Here is a 22,107-nt window from a genome sequence, read left to right on the forward strand (position 1 = left end):
ATATATATATATATATATATATATATATATATATATATATATAGATATAAATATAGACATACATACATACATACATTCACATATATATATATATATATATATATATATATATATATATATATATATATATATATATATATATATATACTGTATATATACATATCTACTTATTGGCTCCTGTATTTAGGATATAGCGGGTTGGATAATGGATGGATGGACATCTGTATGCATAGCCCTATTTGCCCGTTTTCGTTTTTTTTCTTTCTTCAGTAATATTTCAGTAAACCCGGAGCTTGTCAGTTCAAATCCTGGTACTGACACCACTGTGTGACCCTGAGGAAGTCACTTCACCTGCCTGTGCTGCAAAAAACAAAAGTAATGTAAGAAATTGTACCTCAGATGTTGCAAGTTGCTGGAATAAAGGCATAAGTAAAATAGATAAATATGTATTATACACATAGGAACTATTAATTTATTTTCAGTTAAGTCATCTGCAGCAAACTTTTATAAATGAGGGTTTCTCATTTTTAGATAGTGCAAACTGTTTCTTCTTCATTGACATTTTCTCTTGGAGAGCTTTTTTCATTTCATTGAAAATTAAAGCAGCAGCTGCCAAAATATGTAGCTTTCTTATTAATTTTTCAACATTGTGTAAAATAAATTTATAAAGTAACATAAAAGGTTTAAATACTGGTTATCCTTTTACACTAAAATATTACTAAAGAGAAACAAAAAAAGTAAAATGGATATGTTCTTTTTCTTTAAGGAGATTAAATATTACTGAAGAAAGAAAAAAAAATAAAACAGCCAAATGGGGCTATGCATACGAACTTAAAAGGTTTAAATAAAACAGAAATATATATTTTATTTTTACTTGCTAAACTTGTGGAGGGTGTATCCTGTAGCAAAGCCCTAACTTTTTTCGTGAAAGCCCGTTTCAGTCAATAAGTCTTAAAAAAAGGTGTAAAGATATTGACAATAAGCTAAGCAAACCCAGGAAGACATGGAATCGTTTAAATCAAGTATCATTACATCTTCCTTTCTTAAAGAGAAGTAAGGCAGTACTTATAAGCTTACATATTTATATATAGACATACATATATATATATATATATATCTATAACCGAAGCCGTGCAAGCACACTCTTGAGAATGCAACGTATAGTTGTACAGAAGAAAAGCAATCTTGCCTCAAATGAATGGCAACCTTTTGTAGGTCTATGAACTTAATTTAAACTTTAGGTTTACACGGTGCTTTCTTTCCGAAGTACCTGCACTCATGAATATGTCTGTATGTGTCAGTCGGTCAAATCCACACGCTTCGCACCGGCGAAGTACCGCTTTTAAATTTTTATTAAGAAGAAAAGAAAACCTTTTTAAATTGAGGGAAAATATACTAATAACAGTTTGTTAAGGATCTGTTTTTTTGTGAAGCTGCCTTCACTCGAGTGATTACTTCGAGCTGACTTGTTGGCCAACTATAAGCGTTACCTGGTAGGTAACCACCCATACAATCAGATTGTGAATCAGACTACGAATGCCGTGAATGTAATTACCCCGATCTACATGTTGTCAAATAAACGAACCACACGCCGTGGCGCAATTTTAGGGGCTTCGCCTGTAGTGCTGATGTCCGAGGTTCGATTCCCGTAAGGGAGTGAAGTGAGTGGCTGGTTATCTACCAGGTAACGCTTATGGTTGGCCAGCAAGTGAGGTAACATCAGCCACGGTGCCTTCAGTTGTGAGAAGCAGATCATAGAATGGTTGAAAATAGTTTACTGTCAAATAATGCAAAGAGTACGCGACACGTCTTTCCCCCTTATTCTTGGCTCATCAGGCGTACACACTCACTGCACTCGCTTACGGTAATTGAACCTCGGACGTCAGCGCTAGAGGGGCTTCGCAGCGGTGAAGTATTGCTTTTAAATTTTAATTAAGAAGAAAAGAAAACCTTTTTAAATGAAGTCTTAAAAAGAGGTGTAAAGATATTGACAATAAGCTACGCAAACCCACCAAGAAATGCAATCGTTTAAATCAAGGCGCGAGTCGAAAAACACCATCCCATAATATTAGTTAACGATTAATTAACACATTTCTATATGTATTGTAAGCATACAATACAACTGATAATATGTTGCGCTTATTTATCTGGTGTACCGACATTTTTGCGCGTTTAACGTCTGAAATCTAACGTGGTTTGTGCCCTTCAGAATGAAAACAGTTTGCATTTACCTTTTTAATAAAAGGCGAGCTTTTAAGCCTGAGAAATCACCCCGTAAATGCACATGTTTAATTGCACATGTGTTAATATGTATGCTTACACAGTATTAAAAGACACTCAAAAATTAACGTCATTTACCTTCGTTCCCGCATTTGACTCGTGCTGTAAATCTCTTCCTTGTTTTTAGTTCACGTGATTACGTAGGAGGCGTGATGACGCGATACGTGACTCCGCCTCCTCCATTAGAGTATATGGACAAAAAACAGGTTCCAGTTATGACCATTACGCGTAGAATTTCGAAATGAAACCTGCCTAACTTTTGTAAGTAAGCTGTAAGGAATGAGCCTGCCAAATTTCAGCCTTCCACCTACACGGGAAGTTCGAGAATTAGTGATGAGTCAGTCAGTCAGTCAGTCAGTCAGTCAGTCAGTCAGTGAGGGCTTTGCCTTTTATTAATATGTATAGATAAACAAAATAACACTCAAAAAAGGAAAAAATACAATGAAGACATTTAAGTAACAGCAAAAAGAACACAATAAGTGATTTCAAATAAATAGAACAGATAATGTCCAATATTTTATGGTCAATAATTAAAAAATGATAAGCCTTTACTGCAAATCTTCCAAATAAAATATTTTTAAATGTGTAATGCTATTTTCATCGTAAACATCTACTGTATATATAAATTACTAAGGTCTTTCCATTTGTCACAAAATTAATTGTGAACTATGACGGCTAGAACCTTGACCTTGGTCTTAATCGAACGTTTATAACCTGATACATTCTGGAAATCCAAAAAATTTCAGGTAAGTGGCAACCTTGGCAAAGTGACCTGCAGCCATGGGCTTATAACAGCAAAGTGAGCACACAACCAAGTGACATGGTGGAAAGAGAAAGAAGAGCAGCGACATTTACTGCTTGTCAAGCAGACTTCAGAGGCCAATTAAATGATGAAGAACCCCTAATAGAAGGAAGAAAAATAAAAGCAGCACCAACTACTGAGAGTCAATTGTGGGGGACAATAAGCAAGAATGTATAACAACAATTGCATGGATAGTTTACTGTTGTAGTTTCTAGCTGGGTCAAATAGCCCCTTCCCATAAAGAAGATATGATGCTGAACCACACTGACAAACAAGAAGCAATCCTGAATATACTGTACTTGTAAACCAATTGGCAGTAGACAAACATGATGGCTCATAAGGATGCAAAACAAATTCCAGGATACAGATTGCAAGAACACTAGGAATACATTGTGATAATTTAGAAGATTGTCAAACAGTCAAAACTTACAATTGTATGAAAGCCATGTCATTGCATTCTTACATCTGTGTTTCTTTTAAGATCAGTACTTCACAAAGTTACATCAGCGATGTGATCAATGTCAAGTTGTATTTTTTTAATGTTAAAAACAAAAGAATGTGTTTCCAAAATAGGAAAGTTCTGCTTGCTTTATATGAGACATCAGAAGTAATGCAATACATTACAACTTCTAGAGGAACTGAAAGAAGTAACTATTTAAAAAACATAAGACGTGTTAACAGCTTCTTATCTTTAATTTGGTTTTTACTTGTATTGTATCTTAGGTCATTGCACTGAAGCACTACTTATAACTATAAATGTAATTTGCAGTAAAATTCTGATTATTTAAATACAACTTGGGTGGCACAGTAGGTACCATTGTCACCTATTCAATCCAGCATGCTGAATTTGAATTCTGCACCCAGGTGGTGTCCATGTGTAGTTTGCATATCATTGCTGTGTTTGTGTCAGTTTTCCTTCCACATCCCTAATGACATGTTGGTCATTGGCTATTGTGAGTGTGTGTGCATGAGTGGGCTCTGCGATCAACTGGCTGTTATGTCTTGCACAGGAAAAGGCTATCAGAGTTAATTTGAATGTCCAGGAGAAGAAACATGAAACAAGCTAGAGAATCAAAACCTAAAATCAGTGCTTTTGTTCACTTAGACAAAACCATTACCCAGTAAATCGTAGTATAGTGTTCAGAAGCAAAAGTCTGAAACTGGAAAATCTAAATAGCACTAAATAAAACATGCACAAGGATTCTTTTTCTCAGAATATTCAATAACTCTGATAATGATGAATCTATTTGGCAATCTTTATAGTGGTGAGACAATGACACCAAATGTGTCACTTCAGGGACTGTGTTTCATAGCAATTAATGTTACATCATGACCACAGAGACACAAAATGATGGCACTCCCCCCCAAAAAATGGAAAGTATGCAAACTAATTTTTAATAAGAACAAATTATTTTAAAAAATAATAAATGCAGCAATATGGTTCAGTGGTTTAAAAAAATTCACAATGAAAAATAATAATTGAGAAAGGAACTTAACACAAGAATTCAAAAATGCCAGACAGATAGATAGGGCTGTTTCCTGTCTTGTGCCCAGTACTCTCAAGCTGTGACTCCCTGCAGCCCTTAACTGGATTAAGTGAGTTTGAAAACCTTAAGTTATGTTAGGTACAACTGGGTTTGATTCTTGTAACTGTTCACTAGTTGTGTGGAATGTTCTCCCTGTGACTACATGGGTTAGCTCCCACCCTACTCTGAGAATCCCAAGAATTGCTGGTTAGGTTAACCGGCAGCACTAAACTGGCCTTATGTGCCTGTGGGAGTATGCATGAGTCGACCCTCCAATGGATAGGTGCCCTGTCCAGGACAATTTCCGGCCCTTTGCTCAGTGCTCGATGGGCTAGGCCCCTTGTCACCATGAATGGCATTAAGTACTGGAGGATATGAAATAACCGAGAGAGGGTAAAGGTTTGGGGAACAGACAGGTACCTTCTTTAATGCAGCAAAAAAAAAAATTCAAACAATATATATGTGTGTTAGGTACACACAATTAAAACAGAGAGAAATCAGTTTTAAGCACATACTGTGCCAAAAAAAGTATTCAACCTTGTAGAAGTTTTCACATTTTATTAAATCACAGTGGCTTTTGACATTGAGCAACAGAAAAAAGACTTTAATGTTAAAGCAAAAACAGATATTTGAAAAGTTATCTAAATTTATTACAGTTATAATTGATCACATGCTGTAAGTATTCACCCACTTCAAGTTAGTATTTAGTAGCTGCAACTTTGGCAAACATGATAGCCTTGAGTCTCTGTGCACAGTTCTCTCTCTGTCAGTTTCATACTTCTGCACACTGCCATTTTTCCCAGTACAGAACCACTTAAGGTTGCATTTAAGATCTATCAGGTTGCATTGCATCTGGATCGTGAGTGAACAGCCTTTTCTAAGTCCAGCTACAAATTTACAATTGGATTAAGATCTGGACTCTGACTCAACCACTTCAGGTTTTTAGGACATCCCTGTGTAGCTTTTGCTTTATGTTTGTAGCTTTTGTCTTGCTACCATGATTTTTCTGAATTTTGCAGCATTCATTATACATTCTACCCTCACAAGCCTTCCAAGGCCTGCTGCAGAGAAGCATCCCCATAGCATGAGGCTGTCACCATGCTCAATTGTGGTGTTGGGTATGGGGTGGAGGTGGTGTGGTTTTGATAATGTGCAGTGTTTGGCTTAGTCTGAAGGGCAAAATCAGACCATGTAATCATCTTCCAGCTGCATTGAGAGTCTCTAATGTACTTTCTGGTCAAACTCTTTTGTGTGTTTCTTTTTAACGATGGGTTTTTCCCTGCCACTCTCCAATAAAGCTGCAACTGATGAAGCACCCAGGCACAGCTGTTGTCTGCAGTCGCTCCAATGTTAGTGACTGTAGCTTGTAACTCCTTCTGAGTTCTCATAGGTCTCCTGGTGGCTTCCCTCACTAATGTTCTTCTTGAACAGTCAATCAGTTTTTTGTGGATGGCCAGCTCTAGGCAAATTTACAGCTGTGCCATACTCTTTCCATTTCTTAATGACAGATTTTAAGGTACTACATGGAATATTCTATGACTTGGACATTTTATTGTAGCTGTCCCCTGACTTGTGCTTTTTAATCGTACTTTCACTGAGTTCTTTGGGGTGTTCTTTTTTCTTCACTCTGTAGGTGAGGCTACAACACTAATTCACCACACGCTGGACCTTCCAAGTAAGCTCCATGTACACAGCAATCAACTAAAACCCCAGACAAGTGATCTCCATTGAACTAATTATGTGACTTCTAAAAACCAATTGGCTACACCAGTAATGATTAAATTCTGCCATATTAAATGGCATGAATCCTCATGTGATAAATTATTTTGTGTTTTATAATTATAATTTATTTAAATCATTTTGCAGAGATCTGTTTTCACTTTGACATTAAAGAGTCTTTTTCTGTTGATCAGTGTCAAAAAAGCCAAATTAAATTCAGCGTGATTCAGAGTTACACAATAATTAAATGTGAAAATTTCCAAGTTGGTTGAATACATTTTATTAGAACTGTATGATACTGAAGTATTGAAGTCACTGTTAATGATTATTGATTATTTATCCTACTTGCATCACTATCAGTTTTCATTATTTGCTTATGTCATTTGAGGATCATTAGCAGCTGTGATTCAGGAACATGAACCACTGCTCCACCATCTATGTCATATTCATTATTTCCAAACCTGTTTGATCCAAAGCAGTTGCAAGAAAATAAGTTCAGAAATGCATTAAAATATTACTGCTACTGCATAGGTGTATTCACTTTGTTCTTTTACCACAACCTTTACAGGATTTAATGATAAGAAGAAGGTTGTTGGTAAGGTGCAAATGAAAGGTTAGTAATCAATTTAAGAGAAGTAGGAATGCAAGATGCATTGTGTAGGTGGGTACAAAATTGACTCAAACATAGGAAACAAAAGGTTATGGTGCGGGGAACTTTTTCAGAATTATGTGATGTTAAAAGTGGTGGCTGCTCTTATTTTAAACACAAGTAAGCCCGCAATTCGCTAGCGAATCAGAAATCCAATTCAATACGCATATCTGTACTAAAGGCACAGTGGATTAGAGCAAGTCTAGTTTACAGGTTGTGTTGTTTGGGCGCTCAGAGGTTGTGTTGTTCGGGCGCCACCTACTGACTCTGGGAAGCCACCGCGTTTTGGAAAGCCGCTGCGTTTGACTCTGGACTCTGGGGCGGGCGCCAAGGCCGCAGTGCGCATGCACCTCGGTGCGTCCGCCGTGCATATATTAACTGTGGTTTAGTAAGATAGATACATAAATGATTTCTACGAGAATAAAAGAACAAAGCTGGTTACATTTGCAGGTGACATCAAACTAGGTGAAAGGGTAGATAGTGTAAAATCAGCTAAATTGTTACTGTGGGAACTGGACAGCATACATGCTTGGGCAGATTTATGTTAGATGAATTTTAATGTAAATAAATGTAAGGTATTACAGGTAGAAAGTAGATATAAATACACAATAGGTTTGAAACTTGAAAATCCATTTTATGAGTAGGATGTAGGAGCCATAGTGGACACTTCACTATCTACATTAACACAGTACTGTATACAATTGTGGATAAGAAAGATAACAGGATGTTAGTACAAGTCACCTGAAATACTATATGTAGTTTTGGTCTCTATATTACAAAAAAAGATGTAGCAGCACCAGAGAGAGTCCAGAGGACAGTGACCAGGCTGATTCTGGGACTGAGATATATGAGCTTTGAAGAAAGATTAAAGGTGCTGAACCTTTTCAGTTAATGAAAACAGAAATTAAGAGGTGCCATGACTGGAGCGTTTGAACTTATAAAGGGAGTTAGTACAGTGGATCCCAGCTGTTACTTTGAAATAAATTCTTCAACAAGACCATAGGAACCTGCTTGGAAACTTGTTAAGGACAGATTTTGCACAAATTTTAAAATTTTTCTTCATGCAAAGAAACATAGACACATGAAATTAATTGCCAAGTAGTATTGTGGAGAGGAGGACTATAGGGATTGCTAAGTGATTTATGAAATATTCTGACTTCTTTGGGTTTCTGTTGTATGTGGCATTACATTAAAGTTGTTGCTCCAGAACAGTTATTTATATTCAGCCAATTGTTGTTAAACAGGGACTGAATGAACAACAGCAACAATTTCAAATTATGTATTAACACTCCTTATATAATATATATATAATATCCTTACCTTACAATTTAATTAGAAATGATGTCAGTTTTTTTCTGTGCTCAGAAGATTTTGCTGAATTTGTGTGAGTGACGCACAAGGGTGTTTTTTCCTTCCACTGGGGAATTTTGTGTGCTCTTTTGTGTATTCCACCATAACAAAGGACAGACAAGAATCAGTATATAGATAGCAGTGCTGGGGTTACATGTTAAAAGTAACATGCATTATGTAGTCTGGTTACTTTTTAAAACAACAAGCAATCTAACACAATACATATTTTACTGAAGTAAAAATACCTGTGTTACTTTAAAATATTGATATGTATCACTACAGAAATGTATTCCTGTTAAAAGAAAAAAAAATGCTTTATTTCACAGAAGTATTGCCTCTTCTCGCAAAAAACATTTCCTACTGCTCTTGGTGTAACATCATGCATGCATGCATGCACTCTGGCCACCTGGTAACAGCTAGGAAGAAGAAAAAGTATGTGTATAGCATGCAATCAAGTGAAAAGACCTGAACAAAAGGTATAGGTATGCATTAAATCTTGCATATGCTGAGGTGTAAATCTAATTAGCCCAGTTTAGAGTCACAAGGAGCCAGTGATCATCAGAGCAGCACTGGGTGAAAGGTAAGAAGCAAATGTGGTGGCCATTTCATTGGTCCTTTGCAGTGCTCAATCATACAGAAAAGCAGAAAAGAGCGTACTAGTAAAAAACTGTAAACAGAGAGTCAGTTTAGTTTTCATCCAACCATCTGCTATAGAAAGCTTGAAACAGTGTGATCGGTTGGCGCAATGGCTAGTATTCTTATCTCAAATCTTCCGGGGCTTGCAGAGGGAAGGAAAAAGGGATAGGTTGTTATTTACTTCATAACTCATGAAGGACTAAACATATTTGTAAAACACAAGAAAACGATTACATTTGGCTATGTTTCTGGTCAGTTTCATGAAGGTTTGATATAAAGGCTTGTGATTTACTAGCAAATGCTGGTCAGTGAAATGTGCAGTTCTTCATCCAAAAGAAGAAAAAGTAACTCAAAAGTACTGCACTGTTTGTAACCCCATTACATTTTACAGTAAGTAAGTATATAACTAAAAATTTACTTTTTTGTAAGTAATGAGTAATGCAGTTAAGTTCCTTTAAAAGCAATGTTCACCAATGCTGACTGATAGATAGATAGATAGATAGATAGATAGATAGATAGATAGATAGATAGATAGATAGATAGATAGATAGATAGATAGATAGATAGATAGATAGATACTGATTAGTCAGTTTGGCTTTGCTAATGCGATCGAAAGAAGAAGTGTGATTGTGAGACACATAAGGAGGGGTAAAGGCATAGGAGCTATGTTGACAGTCGCCTTCAAAGACAAGCAAGGGGCCTCAAAATGACAGTCTGATATATATATTGTCTCACATGTACAAACGGGAGACAGTTTAAAGGCTTAAATATTTGTAATTCTCCGCCAGACCAAGGTTGGCGCTGTACTTTCAATCTGCTCCTCTTTCCCAAAGCAGACCAACAGAAGAACCCATCTCTTCCTGTGAGCCTGCTTTATAACCGCCATTTTTTTCCTACGTACCTCAGTTCTGTTTTGGACTCATGTCTATGAAGACCTCCTCAGACTTAAAAGTCAAGTCAATTCCTTTTTTTTTGTCAAGTATATAGGGTGGCTACACCAAACCTTTTTCTTTGTCTGGTTTGCTTAGTTTACTATAACCCAGCCACAGGGGATGCACAAACCAGTGTGTTTCTTCGTGCCGGTCCCAAGCTTGGATAAATGGGGAGAGTTATGTCAGGAAGGGCATCCGGTGTAAAATTTTGCCAAATCAATATGCGGACAAAAATACAAATTTCCATACTGGATCGGTCGAGCCCCGGGTTAACAATGACCGCCAGCAGTACTGTTAGCCAACAGGGTGCTGGTGGAAATTGGGCTACTGTTGGCCGAAGAAGAAGAAGAAGAGAGGGGAGATGTGTCCGGAGGCAGGAGGAGAGGAGGAAAGTAAAGAGAGTGGAACTGAGGGTAGGAACTTTGAATGTTGGCAATATGACTGGTAAGGGGAGAGAGTTAGCAGATATGAAGGAGAAAAGGAAGGTTGAAATGTTGTGCGTGCAAGAGACTAAATGGAAGGGGAGTATGGCCAGGTGGATTGGAAGTGGATTCAAATTGTTCTATCATGGTGTGGATGGGAGGAGAAATGGGGTAGGAGTTATTCTGAAGGAACAGGATGTCAAGAGTGTTTTGGAGGTGAAAAGGGTGTCAGGCAGAGTAATGATTATGAAGCTGGAAATTGGAGGTGTCATGATGAATGTTGTTAGTGCATATGAACCGCAAGTTGGGTGTGCAATGGGTGAGAAAGCAGATTTTTGGAGTGAGTTGGATGAAGTGATGAACAGTGTACCCAAGGGACAAAAAGTGGTGAATGGAGTGGATTTCAATGGGCATGTTGGTGAAGGGAACAGTGGAGACGAGGAGGTGATGGGTAGGTATGGTGTCAAGGAGAGGAATGAAGAAGGTCAGAGGATAGTGGATTTTGCCAAAAGGATGGACATGACTGTGGTGAATATACATATTTTAAGAAGAGGAAGGAACATAGGGTTACGTACAAGAGTGGAGGAAGATGCACACAGGTAGATTACATCCTATGCAGAAGAGTTGATCTGAAGGAGATTGAAGACTGCAAAGTGGTGGCAGGGGAAAGTGTAGTTAAGCAGCATAGGATGGTGGTCTGTAGGATGACGTTGGAGATCAAGAAGAGGAAGAGAGTGAGGGCAGAGCCAAGGATCAAATGGTGGAAGTTGAAAAAGGAAGACTGCAAGGTTGAGTTTAGGGAGGAGGTGACAGGCACTGGGTGGCAGTGAAGAGTTACCAGACAGCTGGGTTACTACAGCAGATGTAGTAAAGGTGACAGCAAGAAGGGTGCCTGGCGTGACATCTGGAAAGAGGAAGGAGGAAAAAGAAACCTGGTGGTGGAATGGGGAAGTACAGGAGAGTATACAGAGGAAGAGGATGGCAAAGAAGAAGTGGGATAGTCAGAGAGATGCAGAAAGTAGATAAGAGTACAAGGAGATAAGGCGCAAGGTGAAGAGAGAGGTGGCGAAGGCTAAAGTAAAGGCGTATGATGAGTTGTATGAGAGGTTGGACACTAAGGAGGGAGAAAAGGACCTGTACCGATTGGCCAGACAGAGGGCCCGAGCTGGGAAAGATGTGCAGCAGGTTAGGGTGATAAAGGATAAAGATGGAAATGTACTGAGTTATGGGAGGAAAGCTACCAAGAAAAACAACACAATACACAATACAAATACACAAATAATCCATCCATCGGTGTCGATACTCTACTTAGCCAGGGCAGGGTTACTGGGCAGCTGGTGCCTATCTCACCAATCATAGAGTGAAGGCGGACATAACACCTGAACAGGGCACCAGTCCATCGCAGGAGGTGAACAGACACACACACACATAGGCCAGTTTAGCTTCACCAGTCCAGCTAACCTGGAAAGTCTTTGGACTGAAGGAGGAAGCCTGAGCACACGGAGAAAACCCATACAGACAAGGGGAGAACTTATAAACTCTATTCAGGAAGCAATTGGAATGTGACCTTCGCTCTTCATATTACAAGGCAGCAGCACTACCACTGTGCCACTAAATACTCAAATAACAAAAACTAATATTATAATAATAATAATAATAATAATAATAATAATAATAATAATAATAATAAAAGTACACCCTACCACAGTACTAGAAAATGCCATGCATAAGCTACACTGGAACAGACCTATACTAACAGACAAAACTGTTTACCTTAAAAGACAAGACCTAACACTGGTAGACAAAGAAAACAACACATATTATTGATATTGCCCTACAAAACACATACAGCTTACACAATACACATAAATAAAATGCAGAGGTGTACAGAACTAACAAAAGAAATATGCTGCTAATAGAGAATGGACAAAGTGATCATTGTGCCCATTGTTGTATAAACCATTGGTAACATCCCTCATACTCTACACAAAAGCCTACAGGCACTAAATATAAACTGGTACACAGACATAAACTACAGAAAGTGGCCAATCTTAAATATGTTACTGTACACATTGAGGACATTTCTTAACAAAAATACAACCCCCTCAATCATTTACGCATATACTGTACACACCACATAAAACTTCCCTAGGCCCAATATAGGTGGTAGCAACAGAATCCATCCATCCATCCATCCATTTTCCAACCCACTGAATCCAAACACAGGGTCACGGGGGTCTGCTGGAGCCAATCCCAGCCAACACAGGGCACAAGGCAGGAAGCAATCCTGGGCAGGGTGCCAACCCACCGCAGGACACACACAAACACACCCACACACCAAGCACACACTAGGGCCAATTTAGAATTGCCAATTCACCTAACCTGCATGTCTTTGGACCATGGGAGGAAACCAGAGCGCCCAGAGGAAACCCACGCAGACACGGGGAGAACATGCAAACTCCACGCAGGGAGGACCCGAGCAACAGGATTATCCCAAAAATACTTTGAATGACAATAATAATAATGATAATAATAATAATTATATTAATAATAATAACACTGGCGCGTAGACAAGAAAGCCAAGCATTCGCTCTCTACATTTGTACCTGAGGTCTGAGAACTGTTCCATTTCTAAGAGTCTACGAGTCTAACCCTGAAAAAGCGATGAAAAATGCACAAGGTATGAAAAATGCACAAGGAGGCAAGACTTTAGGGGAACCCACACAGAGATAAACAAAAACGTCATGTGTTTGGCTTCATAGCTTGGGACTCAAAGGAGAGATGAAGAGTCTCATATTTGCAGAACAGAATCAGGCACTAAATACTTTACTCAATTAAAAAGCTATCATTAAGATGAATGCCAAGAGCAAATACAGTATGTGCCACACATTTGACGAGCACAAAAGTCACATAGAGGCTGGCTGCCTAGTGTTAGTGCCTACTGAATACGTGCACAGGCATAGCAAAATGGCAAGCTATCTGCACTGGTCAAGTATGAAGTATCTTATCTCTGGTATGAGAACAAGGTGTCACAAACACTGGTGACATTACCATGTGGGATTCAGCTGACAACATCGATCAGACAATCACAGCCAATCAACCAAATATCGTGCTCCACGACAGGAAGGTGTAGACCTACCTTGTCATTTGTTTATCCAAGGTGACTTACAATATTTGACAGATATGCTTGATTAAATTGACTTTCTTTTTCCAATTAAAGCACAGGCAGGTGAAGTGACCTGCTCATGGTGATACAATGTTAGTAACAGAATTTAAACCCACAACCTCTGTGTTTGAAGTCCAAAGCCTTAACCACCATGCTACCTAACCTGATATCATTGGTGTTACTATCACAGGAAAGGCTAATCTTCTGACCATGGAAGTGTAGAAGATCAGAAAACACTGAAATTCTCAGAAACTTTCTCATGTTATATGTCAGTCTCTGGTTGACATAGCACCGGTGATTTTATAAAGATTGCTATTTGTAAATAAAATAATTGTAATACAAATAATAATACCGTAGAAGCATACGAATGGGAAAAAATAAAGGCTATGGGGATGATTACTGTAAATCTATGGTACAAACTAGAAATATTTAAACATTTTTACAATGTTAACTCCTTTCAAATGCAAAATAGATTCATCAGACAAAATGGTAAGCAGTTAGGTTTGCATTTCTCAGTCCGTAGTTTTGTATTGCTTAAAAAACTGATAGCGTTCAATCTCTAATTAGTATGTTTTAACTTTCACAACATGCTATTATAATTACGTGAATGAAGAACTGGCGTGCAGTTAAACAATAAAGAGTTGTAGAAATGTGAAAAACAAAAGATAGGGGAAGGTAAAGATCGGCGCACCTCCCGGAACTGTTTCGCCGCAATCGACGCACAGTTCGTGTCAGTCAGGAAGTTGGTCGAATCGACACTGAAGAGAGAGAGAGAGAGAGAGAGAGAGAGGGAGAGCGAGAGCGAGAGCGAGGGAGCGCGCGCGCGATCTGGCAGGACTGCAAGGAGAGCTCACAATAACGGGATCCTGCGCCTCACTGCATCGGGTGCTGAGGTCAATTCTGGGATCTGTCTGGTGCTTCGTCTTTGCCATGTTGTTGCAGTGGGTCGACTGCGCCACGGCGTGATGTCCAAGCGTCGGGTGTGAGAAGCCGGGTGAGGCACCGAGGGGGGCCGTAGACACAAGGGCAGGGGTAGGGTTAGTAATAAACAGCGGTAGAATTACGCCTCCTCGATTTTTTGGGCCATTTTTTTTGTTCTGTCTCTACCGGAATATGTCTGGCAAGCAAATGAATAAAAAGAATCTATTTCAGATAGGATCTGTTAACCCATAAATGACATTTTATGATCCCAAGAAAGCGAACTGAGACCGCTGCACGCTGTGTTGCTTCACACAGGGCTGATACAACGAAGTGGATTCTTTCATGAAAATATGGGTGCTTGTCGTCTTTTTCCGGGATCGTGAAGGCGCCCTCCTCCACTGCCCGGCCTCTCCGGTACATGCAGACACTCGCACAGAATGAGAGGATGTCTGGCAAATCGGCTCCATTTTAGGAAATGCCGATCAAATATATATGTGCGGTAAAGCTGCAGAAGAAACTTCGACTTTTGTTAATGTTATGTTGTCTTTCAGATCTGACATTTGTAGTTGAGGTATGTCGATGAGATGCTTTGCTTAGGTGAGACGCAGACACGAAGTAGGGCCGCTTCTTGTATGCAAGGTAATGCTGGTGCTACAGACTGAGAAGGGTTCTAAGACACTGGCGATTTTTGAAACTGGCAGCACTGGTTGTAGTGTTGGTTACATACAGTCTGCAAGGCGTGATAAAATTGTTAAGCAGTGTAAATACAGGTGACACAAGACAGCGCCCACTAAGGTGGACAAAACTTTTTTTTTTTACATTTTAATTAAATAATATTGTTCAAGTAGTTTTTTTCCCATTAACAACCAATACTCACTGATTTACCGTTTCAATTAATTTTATTTTTCACCACCGATATGTTTTCATTCTGTATTAAATGTAATTTATATTTAATTGTTGGTACAGTGGTTAGTTTTGCTCCTTTGCAACCCCAGGGATTGTCAAAGTGATGTCCCAGTTTTGTCACAGAGATGTAAACTGGCCTGGGTATGAGGGAATCTGCCTTGGTGCCCTGTGATGAAGTTTCATCTTGCACTCTGTATTGGTGGAGTAAGCTCTAGCTTCATAGAATTCTTTACCAGACAAGAGTGCGTATATAAAATGAATGAGAGGTTTTTGTTTTTTGTTTAATGAAAAGAACATTTCAATATAATGTGTTATGTGGCCATCCATCTGAATGCTTGTAAAATGCAATAAGATGAAGTCTAAAAGAAAGGATTGTTGTTCAGATAGCAGAGGTAGCTTTTGCATTAAAAAACTGTATAGTACTGTACAAGCGTTGGTAGTCTTTCATTCAAATAGATCATGGTAATGTGTATGTTTGCATTGCAAATAGATTAGTCTCTGTGTAACCCAGTTTATGATGATACACAATTTAAAACTGCAGTCATGTCCTGCAGTCCTCCATCAAGAAAGGTTATATAAATTTATGCCTGTAAATCGAACAACTGTTCAGAATGATCAAGCCATGTTGGTGATTTCCCATAGTTCAACCTAGTATGTAGTGGTGATTTTTCAATATGAAATAAGTCTTTTTTCAGCTTTCACTACACCGCTTCTTTTGTTTGGAGCTTAGTAGGAAAATGTACATTTTGCTTCATAAAAGATATTTGCTTTGAGTCATTGCTGCCGTCTAGCCTTTGGCCCCTTTTGGAATGGACTGCAGACACAGGCTTCTTTGTGTGGAATGAATGGTGCTATGTTCAGGTGTAAACTGTGTTTTGGAGAAGTCTGACAATGATCAGGCTGCTGGATGGCTGTAGTAAGACCTTTTAATGTGAAGGGGACGCAGTGTCTTCTGTTTATGTGTGTGATTAGCAGCTCTTTTTATGCAATGGTTGCAGCGTTAAAGCCATGGTCGTGAAGAGATCTCAAGGGATTAATTTTTGCTGAAGAATTGAACTCGGTGTAAACCTTGAAACGTGGGCAAAAAGCCAACATTGAAAAATAGTCTATTAAAGGGTCCTTCAGGTATTCAGACTTCTGTTTCCTAGGATTCAACTGACAGTTTGTTTTAACCTTTTTTTTTTTTTTTTTATTCCGGCAGATACAGTTTTTAATTCATATGAATATGATTCAGTTAAATGTTTTTAATACGAATACACTTATGCATTCATGCTCAAATTTGCTTATTCCATTTTAGGAATGGTGTTAGGTGGGGGTATAGAAAATCATGGCACAACTGTGTTTAAGGTGGGGAAACAACTCTGTACAGTTGTGCTTGAAAGTTTGTGAACCCTTTAGAATTTTCTATATTTCTGCACAAATATGACCTAAAACATCATCAGATTTTCACTCAAGTCCTATAAGTAGATAAAGAGAAACCAGTTAAACAAAAAAGACAAAAATATTATACTTGGTCATTTATTTATTGAGGAAAATGATTGAATATTACATATTTGTGAGTGACAAAAGTATGTGAACCTCTAGGATTAGCAGTTAGCTTGAAGGTGAAATTCGAGTCAGGTGTTTTCAATCAATGGGATGACAATCAGGTGTGAATGGGCACCCTGTGTTATTTAAAGAACAGGGATCTATCATAGTCTGCTCTTCACAACACGTTTGTGGAAGTGTATCATGGCACGAATAAAGGAGATTTCTGAGGACCTCAGAAAAAGAGTTGTTGATGCTCATCAGGCTGGAAAAGGTTACAAGACCATCTCTAAAGAGTTTGGACTCCACCAATCTACAGTCAGACAGATTGTGTACAAATGGAGGAAATTCAAGACCATTGTTACCCTCCCCAGGAGCGGTCAACCAACAAAGATCACTCCAAGAGCAAGGCGTGTAATAGTTTACGAGGTCACAAAGGACCCCAGGGTAGATTCTAAGCAACTGAAGGCCTCTCTCACATTGGCTAATGTTCATGTTCATGAGTCCACCATCAGGAGAACACTGAACAACAATGGTGTGCATGGCAGGGTTGCAAGGAGAAAGCCACTGCTCTCCAAAAAAAACATTGCTGCTCGTCTGCAGTGTGCTAAAGATCACTTGGACAAACCAGAAGGCTATCGGAAGAATGTTTTGTGGACGGATGAAACCAAAATAGAACTTTTTGGTTTAAATGAAAAGCGATATGTTTGGAGAAAGGAAAACACTGCATTCCAGCATAAGAACCTTATCCCATCTGTGAAACATTGTGGTGGTGTAGTATCATGGTTTAGGCCTGTTTTGCTGCATCTGGGCCAGGACGGCTTGCCTTCATTGATGGAACAATGAATACTGAATTATATATAAAGGAAAATGTCAGGACATCTATTTGTGAACTGAACCTCAAGAGAAGGTGGGTCATGCAGCAAGACAAAGACCCTAAGCATACAAGTCGTTCTACCAAAGAATAGTTAAAGAAGAATAAAGTTAATGTTTTGGAATGGCCAAGTCAAAGTCCTGACCTTAATCCAATCGAAATGTTGTGGAAGGACCTGAAGCTAGCAGTTAATGTGAGGAAACCCACCAACATCTCAGGGTTGAAGCTGTTCTGTACAGAGGAATGGGCTAAAATTCCTCCAAGCCGGTGTGCAGGACTGATCAACAGTTACCGGAAACGTTTAGTTGCAGTTATTGCTGCAAAGGGGGGTCACACCAGATACTGAAAGCAAAGGTTCACATACTTTTGCCATTCACAAATATTCGATCATTTTCCTTAATAAATAAATTAACCAAGTATAATATTTTTGTCTCATTTGTTTAACTGGTTTCTCTTTATCTACTTTTAGGACTTGAGTGAAAATCTGATTATGTTTTAGGTCATATTTATGCAGAAATATAGAAAATTCTAAATTGTTCACAAACATTCAAGCACAACTGTAGGTCCCACTACGGTAAATTGAGAGTCACATATTAATGCAACCTGGTTGTCTGTCAGGATTTGGAAGGAAAACTGGAGTGCCTTATGGAAAAACTGATGCAGATGCAGGAAGAACATGCAAGCTCTGCACAAACTATGACTGGATTTGGGATTCATACCCAGGATTCTGAGTGAATGAGTCACCAGTAAAAAGCACTGTCCAACCCAGTATTGACAGAACATTTTTTTAACATAAATATAAAGTATTAAGTGTGCCTTACTAAGAAGTTAAGCTGAATACCACAAAGTTGACAGCTGTCGGTTGCAGCCTCAAATTCACTATGTTACTCTTAAGTATCACTTGTACTAGCTGTGCTGCAACTATATTTTTTTACTTGTATGTGTAAAGTGTATTGAAGTTAAATTTATCTAGATAAGCAGTAAGTGATATGTATGTTTAAAAAAAAAAAATCTAGTTATTTGTTATCAGTTCTTAAGTTGCGTCATGCTTGTAATGTTGTGACACATCAGAATGGCAGTTTTTAGTTTATTGAAATAAATATACATGCTCTGGGTTGTCTACTAAAAATGGCTTTGTGGAACGTGAAGTGGATTGTTTTAAATGCCAATAGCAAACCTGAGAGGGCAATAATATTTTGAACAATCAAGCTTCGCACATAGTGCAGTGTAGGAGCTTCTTTACACCCAACAAAGGCATCTTCAAGCTGTTTATGGTAATGAAGCAAAACCAGTTAAACAATGCTTTAATTAATATGGTGTTAATCAGTTTATGCTATAAACATGAATGCTTTTTTAGCTTCCATCATCACTTTTCAGTACTTAAAGAAATGCTCCACCTGAAAATATTTTTTATATGTTACTTACTCCATGTAGTATGAAGGGGGTGGCTGAGACCTCTCACAGACCCATCAAAATCATTTACACATTTTTTTTTCATTTTGATCTTTCAACAATTCCATCGTTATAAAATTAGTTTTAAAGGAATAAATAGTCTGCCCAAAAATATTATTTTATATACTTGTCCCATGTGCTTTATATTGGTGGCCACGGAAATTTTTTAACCTCATGATTCTGTGGAGAAATTACCTGTTGAAGAATCAAACACAATGGAACCCTTTTTTGACCAGTTCTGGATAATGCCCAACAATGTGAAAATTGTCTATGGGGGAAAAGAAAAAAAAATTGACATTATTCTGCATAGTATTCTGGGAAATATGTCTTTCCTGTTGTCATTCAGCATAGAGTTTTCAGGAACTAACAATTAATAATATTTTAGCAAGAAATACTCACATTTTTAACCATGTTTTGACCATACAAATGGATAATGGACATGTGGATTATGTGACAAAATTTGCATGGCAATACTTTTTTCTTTCTTCCACGGACATTGTTTATATCCTTTGCCATTGTCTAGAACTGGTCGCCACAGGGTACCGCTGAGTTTGAATCTTTAATAAGTAATTTGTGGCTGAGTTTAAATCTTCAATAAGTAATTTGTCCACAAAAAATGAAGTAAAATTTTTTTCTTGGACACCACTACAAAAAGTACATGGGGTAAATAACATATAAATAATATAATTTTTAGTTGGAGTATTCCTTTAACACTACATTTAGAAAAATGTAATTGTGGGAAGATCACAATGAACAAATTTTGTGTAAATGATTTTGATTATATGTGAGAGTTGGAATGCATTCATTTGCATCTAATTCCATTTTGTTCTTCTGTACGGTTTTTAATGCTATTTACTTAATATGCTGATTATGCAGAGTGGCTAGCATTTTGTTGAAGATATATAATTACAGTTCATCCTTTCATCTTGCTGATGAAATTTCTGGGCTGCTCAGTGCACATCTGTAGAAAAGGATTAAGTAGAGACCTTTGGAGATTCTGCTTAAAATATAAGCAGCAGTTTAAACAAGTGTGTTTATATAATAAAATTATACTCTTGTATAATCTTTCATTTTCAGTTTTTTTTCAAAAAAATGTAAACTTAAACCTATCAGAATTGATTCCACTCTGTTGGGCCCTTGAGCAAGGCCCTTAACCTGCAATTGCTCTATCCTGGGTATGTTAACCTGCATCTAGCCTTGCAAGCAGGGCCCGCAACCTGCAGGGAAGACTTGAGGGTTGGTGGCAGGATTAGTACTCCAGCCACTGTTAAAAAAAAAAAAAAAAAAAACTGTTCTATTCCATTTAAATTAATGTGGTGCTGAGGTGTTATTCGTTGCATGGCTGAGCTCAGGTCCTAATTTAGGATCCTAAGGTGGTTTGTCGTGTGGTGGGTGCGGCAACCTGCTATATCAGTACTATAGTAACTAGTGTTGTGAATTGTAGATGGTTAAAACAGTGCAACGAACTTAGCTGCTTAATCCACTGAACTGTTCATATGATTCAAGGTTGCTTTATTTGTTTACACAAGAAAACATAAAATTTGCCTTCTCGGTTGCATATAATAAGACAGAAAGAAATTAAATAAAACAGATAGAGACAAGACAGGTTAAGGTAAGGCAGTTTGATAATGCATATTTACACAAAAATTGTTACAGGATACATATCAAACCTTAATAATTTTCTCCGATATTCCTTATTAAAAAGTCGCATGGCACTAGGAAGAATGGAATTTCTAGAGTGATTTGTGTGAATTTTCAAAGCGACTAAGCTTCCTGATTAACTGAAGTTAAGTTCTGCTTGTAATGGATGTCTGTTGTCAGTTGAGATTATTTCTAGTTTCTTTAGCTTTGTCCTGTGACACACACTTGCCAGATCATCTGCATCAGTCCCAATAACTTTAGCTACATGCTTAATAATCTGCTTGAGCTTTTTGAAATTTTGGTTTGTTAGACTACTAAACCAGGCAATGAAACTGAAAGTGATAACAGACGGAATCATACTTTAAGAGGACAACATGAGGTCCTTGTCTACTTTAAATAGTTTGAGTTTACGGAGAAGAAATAAATGCTGATTACATTTGGAGAGTATCTTTTTTTGTATTTACATTCCAATTAAGATTGTTATCTAAGTTAGTTCCTAAGTATTTATATTCATTCACAATTTCTACCTCTTCCCCCAAAACAACAATGGATGAACATACAGATTTTTGTCCTTAAAATCAAATATCATTTCTTTGGTCTTTTATACATTCAGATTGAGAAAGTGTTTATTACACCAGTTTACCATTCAAGGGATGAAGCATTTTTTGTCCTCACTTTTTACAATAGTTGTTAACGTATTCATTTTTCTTTTTAGTATTATTAAAATAAATCCACCATTCATTTTATGTAGACTGGTGTCATAAACAATATCAGTATTTTTGTATTATGACTGAAGAATTGGGATAATGTCATTGTGGGTTTTTAACAATTTCCACCCATAATTATTTTATTGTCTTAAAACAAATAACAATATTTTTGCATATTTATAGTCCAAGTATACAGAATGAGAACACATAGCTTTCTTATGTTGCCTACTCTTCTCCAAATTAGCTGTAGGCTGATTTTATTCCATGGTCATAGTCTTGCTTTTGCAGGCCTCCTAAAAGCTAAATATGTTATGAATAAAATTGAGCAGTTTTATGAATTTACTTTATTTAGCATGTTAAGTGGGATCATCAAAGCATGCAGTATTTATTTGTTTTGGCAACTAATAACATAAAGATATAGCAAGGTAAAAATTGTTTGAAACATGACCTTAAGGAGTCCTGTTTAAAATTAATATAAATTATTTATGTATTTTTGCCACCTTAAGCTTAATTAGCCAAGACATAGAAAAAGCAACATCATTGAAATTTGCTGGAGCATTCCTCGTAGCTAACAAGCTGTATTTGCCAGTGTCCTTG

General features: G+C 37.7%; 1 protein-coding gene across 3 annotated transcripts in view; it reads left to right on the plus strand.

Moving 5' to 3' along the window:
* The first annotated feature begins 14,265 nt into the window (after window positions 1-14,265).
* Window positions 14,266-22,107, plus strand: part of arhgef1b (Rho guanine nucleotide exchange factor (GEF) 1b) — a 171,333-nt gene continuing 163,491 nt past the window's right edge. For all 3 annotated transcript variants that reach the window (XM_051920616.1, XM_051920618.1, XM_051920617.1), the window contains exon 1: window positions 14,266-14,476. The gene's annotated coding sequence lies outside the window, so the exon portion shown is untranslated. The remainder of the gene's footprint in view (window positions 14,477-22,107) is intronic.

The sequence above is a fragment of the Erpetoichthys calabaricus genome, chromosome 17 (assembly GCF_900747795.2).
Source record: "Erpetoichthys calabaricus chromosome 17, fErpCal1.3, whole genome shotgun sequence".
In the NCBI taxonomy this organism is placed as follows: Eukaryota; Metazoa; Chordata; class Cladistia; order Polypteriformes; family Polypteridae; genus Erpetoichthys; species Erpetoichthys calabaricus.